Raw genomic sequence first — 7,636 nt, forward strand, 5'->3', positions numbered from 1 at the left:
AACACACACAGTCTGTGCCAAGTTTTCCACATAACTTCCTCCCGCGTGTCTCCGCGTTAAGGTATGGCTACCAGATTATTATTATTATTATATTATATATATATTATATATAAACTGGATCACTACTACAATTTTATCCCCATTGCTTCTGAGACACTCGGCGCCTGGGGTAAGAGTGCTACCAGTTTTTTGAAGGAACTGGGTTCTAGGCTAATTAAAACAACAAGACACTCTAGAGCTGCCAGCTTCCTTTTCCAGCGCCTCAGAGTGGCGATACAGAGGGGAAATGCACGCTGCATTCAGGGTTCCTGCCCGCCATCTGTGGAGCTGGAGGAACTCGACAACTTATGATAATAATCTTTGTACCCTATATGTAACTCCTTTTTTGTAATAAAGTTTAAGTAAAACAAATATATATATATATATATATATATATATATATATATATATATACATATATATATATATATATATATATATATATATAATTATATATATATATATATATATATATATATATATATATATATATATATTATATATGTAATATATATATATATAATATTATATATATGTAATATATTATATATATATATATGCAATATATTATATATATATATGTAATATATATATATATATATATTATATATATAATATATATAATATATATATATATATATATATATATATATATATATATATATATATATATATATATATATATATATTTATATATTATATATATAATATATATAATATATATATATATATATATATTTATATATTATATATAATATATATATAATATATATATATATATATATATATATATATATATATATATATGTATATATATAAATATATATATATATATATATATATATATATATATATATATATATATATATATATATATATATATATATATATATATAGGGGGGGTACCACCTCTGGTGCAATTATAGGGACCCACAGCCTCAGAGAAGGGAACACAGAGCATTCAGGGAAAAACTCTCACTCACTCACTCACTGGATCACTCTCGCTCTCTCTCTCTACACACAGGAGTCATGTTTACGTTGCGTTCTCGCCTCTTCCTGTTTATAACCGCTCTGATATTTTGGCGCCAAAACAACAGCTGTGTTGATATCAGTGGCGCGAATTGATTTCTCACGTAGCTAAATAAATACACACACACACACACACACACACACACACACACACACACACACACACACACACACACACAGAACAAATGGTTGTTAGAGTTTAACCCAACCAAATGTAATGTAATGAAGATAGGTGTAGGGAGCAGGAGGCCAGATACAAGGTATCATCTGGGAGAGGAAATTCTTCAGGAGTCAGAGAAGGAAAAAGACTTGGGGGTTGATATCACGCCAGACCTGTCTCCTGCAGCACATATCAAGCGGATAACATCAGCGGCATATGCCAGGCTGGCCAACATACGAACGGCATTCAGAAACTTGTGTAAAGAATCATTCAGAACTTTGTATACCACATATGTCAGGCCAATCCTGGAGTATGCAGCCCCAGCATGGAGTCCATATCTAGTCAAGGATAAGACTAAACTGGAAAAGGTTCAAAGGTTTGCCACCAGACTAGTACCCGAGCTGAGAGGTATGAGCTACGAGGAGAGACTACGGGAATTAAACCTCACTTCGCTGGAAGACAGAAGAGTTAGGGGGGACATGATCACCACATTCAAGATTCTGAAGGGGATTGATAGGGTAGATAAAGACAGTCTATTTAACACAAGGGGAACACGCATAAGGGGACACAGGTGGAAACTGAGTGCCCAAATGAGCCACAGAGATATTAGAAAGAACTTTTTTAGTGTCAGAGTGGTTGACAAATGGAATGCATTAGGAAGTGATGTGGTGGAGGCTGACTCCATACACAGTTTCAAGTGTAGATATGACAGAGCCCGATAGGCTCATGAATCTGTACACCTGTTGATTGACGGTTGAGAGGCGGGACCAAAGAGCCAGAGCTCAACCCCCGCAAACACAACTAGGTGAGTACAACTAGGTGAGTACACACACACACACACACACACACACACACACACACACACACACACACACACACACACACACACACACACACACACACACACGGGAATTAAACCTCACTTCGCTGGAAGACAGAAGAGTTATGGGGGACATGATCACCACATTCAAGATTCTTAAGGGAATTGATAGGGTAAATAAAGACAGGCTATTTAACACAAGGGACACACGCACTAGGGGACACAGGTGGAAACTGAATGCCCAAATGAGTCACAGAGATATTAGAAAGAACTTTTTTAGTGTCAGAGTGGTTGATAAATGGAATGCATTAGGCAGTGATGTGGTGGAGGCTGACTCCATACACAGTTTCAAGTGTAGATATGATAGAGCTCAATAGGCTCAGGAACCTGTATACCTGTCGATTGACGGTTGAGAGGCGGGACCAAAGAGCCAGAGCTCAACCCCCGCAAGCACGATTAGGTGAGTACACACACACAGGAGGGTTGGTGGTACACATACTGCTTGGGGGTCGTAGACCTAAGGGCCCGGGTTCGATTTCATGCCGAAGCGGAAACAAATGGGCAGATTCCATTCACCTGGGCACTAGTTGTCTCGAACGCGTGGACGCCACGCGTTTTAAATGGGCAGAGTTTCTTTCACCCTGATGCCCTGTTACCTAGCAGTAAATAGGTACCTGGGAGTTAGACAGCTGTTACGGACTGTTTCCTGGGGATGTGTGTGTGTTAGAGAGAAATATATGTAGTAGATACACTAGAGGAAAAATAGATTGGTTAGAAAAACGGGGTCCAAGAGCTAATAGCTCGATTCTGCAGACACAAATAATAAATACACACACAACCTATACACCAGTTAATAGTTGAGAGGCGGGACCAAGCAGCCGTAACTCAACCCCCGCAAACACAACTAGGTTAATTTAATTAGGCGAGTACACACGCACACATCACCAGGATGCAGTCCGTAGCAGCTGTTTAACTTCTAGCTAACTATTTAATGCTAGGTGAACAGGGATATCAGGTGAAACTAACTGCCCATTTGTTTCAGCCTCAATCGGGAGTCGAAACCGGACCCTTAGGACTACGACCCCCGAGCGTTGTCCACTTGGCCGCCAGGCCCTATGTGTGTGTGCTTTACCTATGGGTGACTACGGGAAGGTGCGGTCTAGCTCCTCATGCCCCGCCTACTAGTCTGGTTGAACCTGTTGTGTTATAATTTAAATATTCTGATGTTCGAATTCTTTGTCGAGTGTGGCCTTAAAGTTGTGGCTGGAGGTGGCTTCCACACCTTCTGTCAGCACATTCCACCAGTTGAACACCCGTAGGGGTATTATTCCCTTACATTCCTCCGACACATTTGTGTTTCCAGCTTCCACCTATGTCTTCATGTCCTATTTTCTCTCAATTTTAAGAGGCTGTCTTTGTATACCTTTTCTATTCTCCCCCATTATCTTGTATGTTGTGATCATATCCCCCCACAGTATCTTCTGTCTTCTAGAGTTGTGTGATTTAGTTCTATTAACGTATCCTCATAGCTTAACCCTCTTAGCTCTGGAACCAATCTTGTTGCAAACCTCTGCACGTTTTCAATTTTGGTTTTATTTATTTATTTACTTATTTATATACAAGAGGGTACATTGGGTTGTGAGAGTACATAACATTATAACATTGGTGTTCTTTCATTCTTGTAAAGCTACTAACAGGCATAGCGTCTCGGATCCTTATTCTAAGAGAGAGAGAGAGAGAGAGAGAGAGAGAGAGAGAGAGAGAGAGAGAGAGAGAGAGAGAGAGAGAGAGAGAGAGAGAGAGAGAGAGAGAGAGAGAGAGAGAAAGAGAGAGAGAGAGAGAGAGAGAGAGAGAGAGAGAGAGAGAGAGAGAGAGAGAGAGAGAGAGAGAGAGAGAGAGAGAGAGAGAGAGAAAGAGAGAGAGGGGGGATAGCACACGTATGGGTGTGGTCTTGGGTGTGTTATTTCCGTTGATGTAAGGTACAGTAGGACGAGGACGACTACTACCACCACCAGATCCATCATCACCACTACCACCAACACCACTACCACCACTACCACCAACACCACTACCACCAACACCACCGCCACCACCCGGAGCGGGTTATGCAGGAGAGAGCCTAGCGAGTATGAACACACCAAGAGGCTGCATGGAGCGCGGTAATTAAATTTACCGCGGCTGACTTTTGCCAGGGGTTAGGGTTGTTGAAGCCCATACCCAGATACCGTGAAATAAGGAGGACACAGTGAGAAATAAAGTGTGAGAAGAGCAGAGTGGAGGAGGCAATATCTTAGTACACTATGCCAAATGCTTTGGATACATTTTTGGCTGTATTGTGAATGTTGTCAATGTATAAACCTTGAACTGTTTTTTTAACTTTTTGATGTAATAACCGCAACGACAAAAGTATTGGTAATAGTAACAAGAATATATCCTAAATTTACCAGGGATATATATATGTACCGAAAAATGTACTCTGCTTCCCAGTGTGTATACTCTTGAGAGTTTACTATAGTCTTAACTCATGTTCATGACTGAAGTGTACCTGCTGGTTTGTCAGTAAACCTGGAGAGACTGACGGGTCGTAAACTCAACGCCATTAGCAGCAGAAGCAGTCATAACCCAACCAAGTATCACCCTAAACATATTCACGTTATCAAAAATCAGCCAAACTATGTCGCAGCTAAAGATAGATACAAACCTCTAGACACAACCATGTATCACCTAAGAGCGATACATACTTAACATGCCACTACGGATAACGTAAGTAGAACAATCGTAAACTCAGATTACTTACGAGAGCCTAGCGACCTGCAGCTCGTCAGGGCTAACTGGGTCTTAATATACGCAGTTACTGGGTTTGGGTTCCTGAATGAACCACTAACTTAAAATTAAGTTTGAGAGGAGCCAGGGGTACCAACAGAAGTACTGGTGGCATTGACATGCATGCATAGCCATCTGTGTGTGTGTGTGTGTGTGTGTGTGTGTGTGTGTGTGTGTGTGTGTGTGTGTGTGTGTGTGTGTATTCACCTAGTTGTGCTTGCAGGGGTTGAGCTCTGCTCTTTCGGCTCGCCTCTCAACTGTCAATCAACTGTTACCAACTACTATTATTTTTTTCCCACACCACACACACACTCCAGGAAGCAGCCCGTGACAGCTGACTAACTCCCAGGTACCTATTTACTGCTAGGTAAGAGGGGTATCCGGGTGAAAGAAACTCTGCCCACTGTTTCTCGCCGGCGCCGTGAATCGAACCCGGGACCACAGGATCACGCGTCTAGCGTGCTGTCCGCTCAGCCACACCGGCTCCCTGTGTGTGTGTGTGTGTGTGATCACCTAATTGTGCTTGCGGGGGTTGAGCTCTGGCTCTTTGGTCCCGCCTGTGGGAACCGACCTGTGAGATTTATATTTATTTAATTTATATGAATTTATATAGAATTTATATTTACGTTAATTTATATACTTCGATAGCAATTGGTATGATGATAAGTGGACTATATTTCTGCAATCTCACAAATCGATCCTCTACACATTAGGAGGGGTTTATATTAAATTTATATATATGCAGCCAATCAAACTACAGTATTAGACTACATACATTGAAGAGGTTCCTTATCTTATTTGTACAGCAGGCCTTAGTCCACCAGGTATAACTAGGATGTAGACACCAAATTATCCTCTTTGAGGTAGCTTCCATCACCCAGTAACTGGTACACAAAGCATGCTTCCTCGTCTTGACCTGTCAAGCTAGCTATGAAGCCAGAATCCTAATATATGACAGCTATATCAGAGAAAACACTGTACAAGGAACCATAAAGACCTAGGCTTAATTACCTTTAGTATGAGGCGATCTCGTGATCTAACTGGATCACCCTATCTAATGACATTAATGGCCACAAATGATAGATAAATGGGTTTCGGCAGAACACTTAACTTGTATTTGTTGACAGCATGTTGATGATGGTACACCTTTGGTTTCCATAACACTTCGTCCAAGTAAAATTAACAGGAGCCGAATTGCTCCCATGCCTCTGGTCTAAGTACAATCACAATGGCTAACACTCCATACTACTGACGCTACTGGCCGACATTGTCCAGATATGATAGGAGCCGAATTTGCTCCACGCATCTCGGAGGTGACAACAACAATGGCTGACCACTCCCTCCTCACTGACGCTACTGGCCTACATTGTCCAGATGACAGTAAGTGATAGAAGGGTCACATTTACTCTATTTTAATTCTGATAATTAAGTTAATTTATATGAGATGTTTTTATGATGGTAAAGTCCAAAGACTAATGTATTTAAGAATAATTCCCACCATAATAGGTGGTGAATTTATAATAGTATGTGGTAATGATATCCCGTTTTCTATAGACGGGAATTCCACTACAAGTTACATTTTCTATGGGTTAACTTGTTTATACAATGCAGCAGCAATATTATCTGCCTGCATGTAATTATTAAATGGTGTCGGATTTTCCGACACCGCCTCTCAACCGTCAATCAACAGGTGTACAGGTTCCTGAGCCTATTGGGCTCTATCATATCTACACTTGGAACTGTGTATGGAGTCAGCCTCCACCACATCACTTCCTAATGCATTCCATTTGTCAACCACTCTGACACTAAAAAAGTTCTTTCTAATATCTCTGTGGCTCATTTGGGCACTCAGTTTCCACCTGTGTCCCCTAGTGCATGTGCCCCGTGTGTTAAAGTCTGTCTTTATGTACCCTATCAATTCCCTTGAGAATCTTGAATGTGGTGATCATGTCCCCCCTAACTCTTCTGTCTTCCAATGAAGTGAGGTTTAATTCCCGTAGTCTCTCCTCGTAGCTCCTACCTCTCAGCTCGGGTACTAGTCTGGTGGCAAACCTTTGAACCTTTTCCAGTTTGGTCTTATCCTTGACTAGATATGGACTCCATGCTGGGGCTGCATACTCCAGGATTGGCCTGACATATGTGGTATACAAAGTTCTGAATGATTCCTTACACAAGTTTCTGAATGCCGTTCTTATGTTGGCCAGCCAGGCATATGCCGCTGATGTTATCCTCTTGATATAGGCTGCAGGAGACAGGTCTGGCGTGATATCAACCCCTAAGTCTTTTTCTCTCTCTGACTCTTGAAGAATTTCATCTCCCAGATGATACCTTGTATCTGGCCTCCTGCTCCCTACGCCTATCGTGTGTGTGTGTGTGTGTGTGTGTGTGTGTGTGTGCGTGCGCATGTGCATTCACTATGTGCATACTGAATGAATACTCCATATATTACTGTGGCTTTATGTGTCGCTCAGTTGATACTTTATATGTCTTGGTCATTACTCCTTTGTTCTCTCACAAGTGCGTATAATTGAATATATTTTAGTCTATCCTCAGATCATATATATGTCGTATTTTTAATAATTTGTGATCTCGTCCTTCTCAATTATCATAATGCGTATCATTCAGTGTGGATTAAACGCCAGCGCTGCATATTCCAGAACTGGTTTAACATACGTTATTCCTACAGTTCTGAAAAAAATATATGTAAATGAGGGAAAGGAGGAATAAACTAGGTCAAAGTGAGCCTACTAGACACAGGTCGTTAA

Source organism: Procambarus clarkii, chromosome 31, assembly GCF_040958095.1.
Source record: "Procambarus clarkii isolate CNS0578487 chromosome 31, FALCON_Pclarkii_2.0, whole genome shotgun sequence".
NCBI classification, from domain to species: domain Eukaryota; kingdom Metazoa; phylum Arthropoda; class Malacostraca; order Decapoda; family Cambaridae; genus Procambarus; species Procambarus clarkii.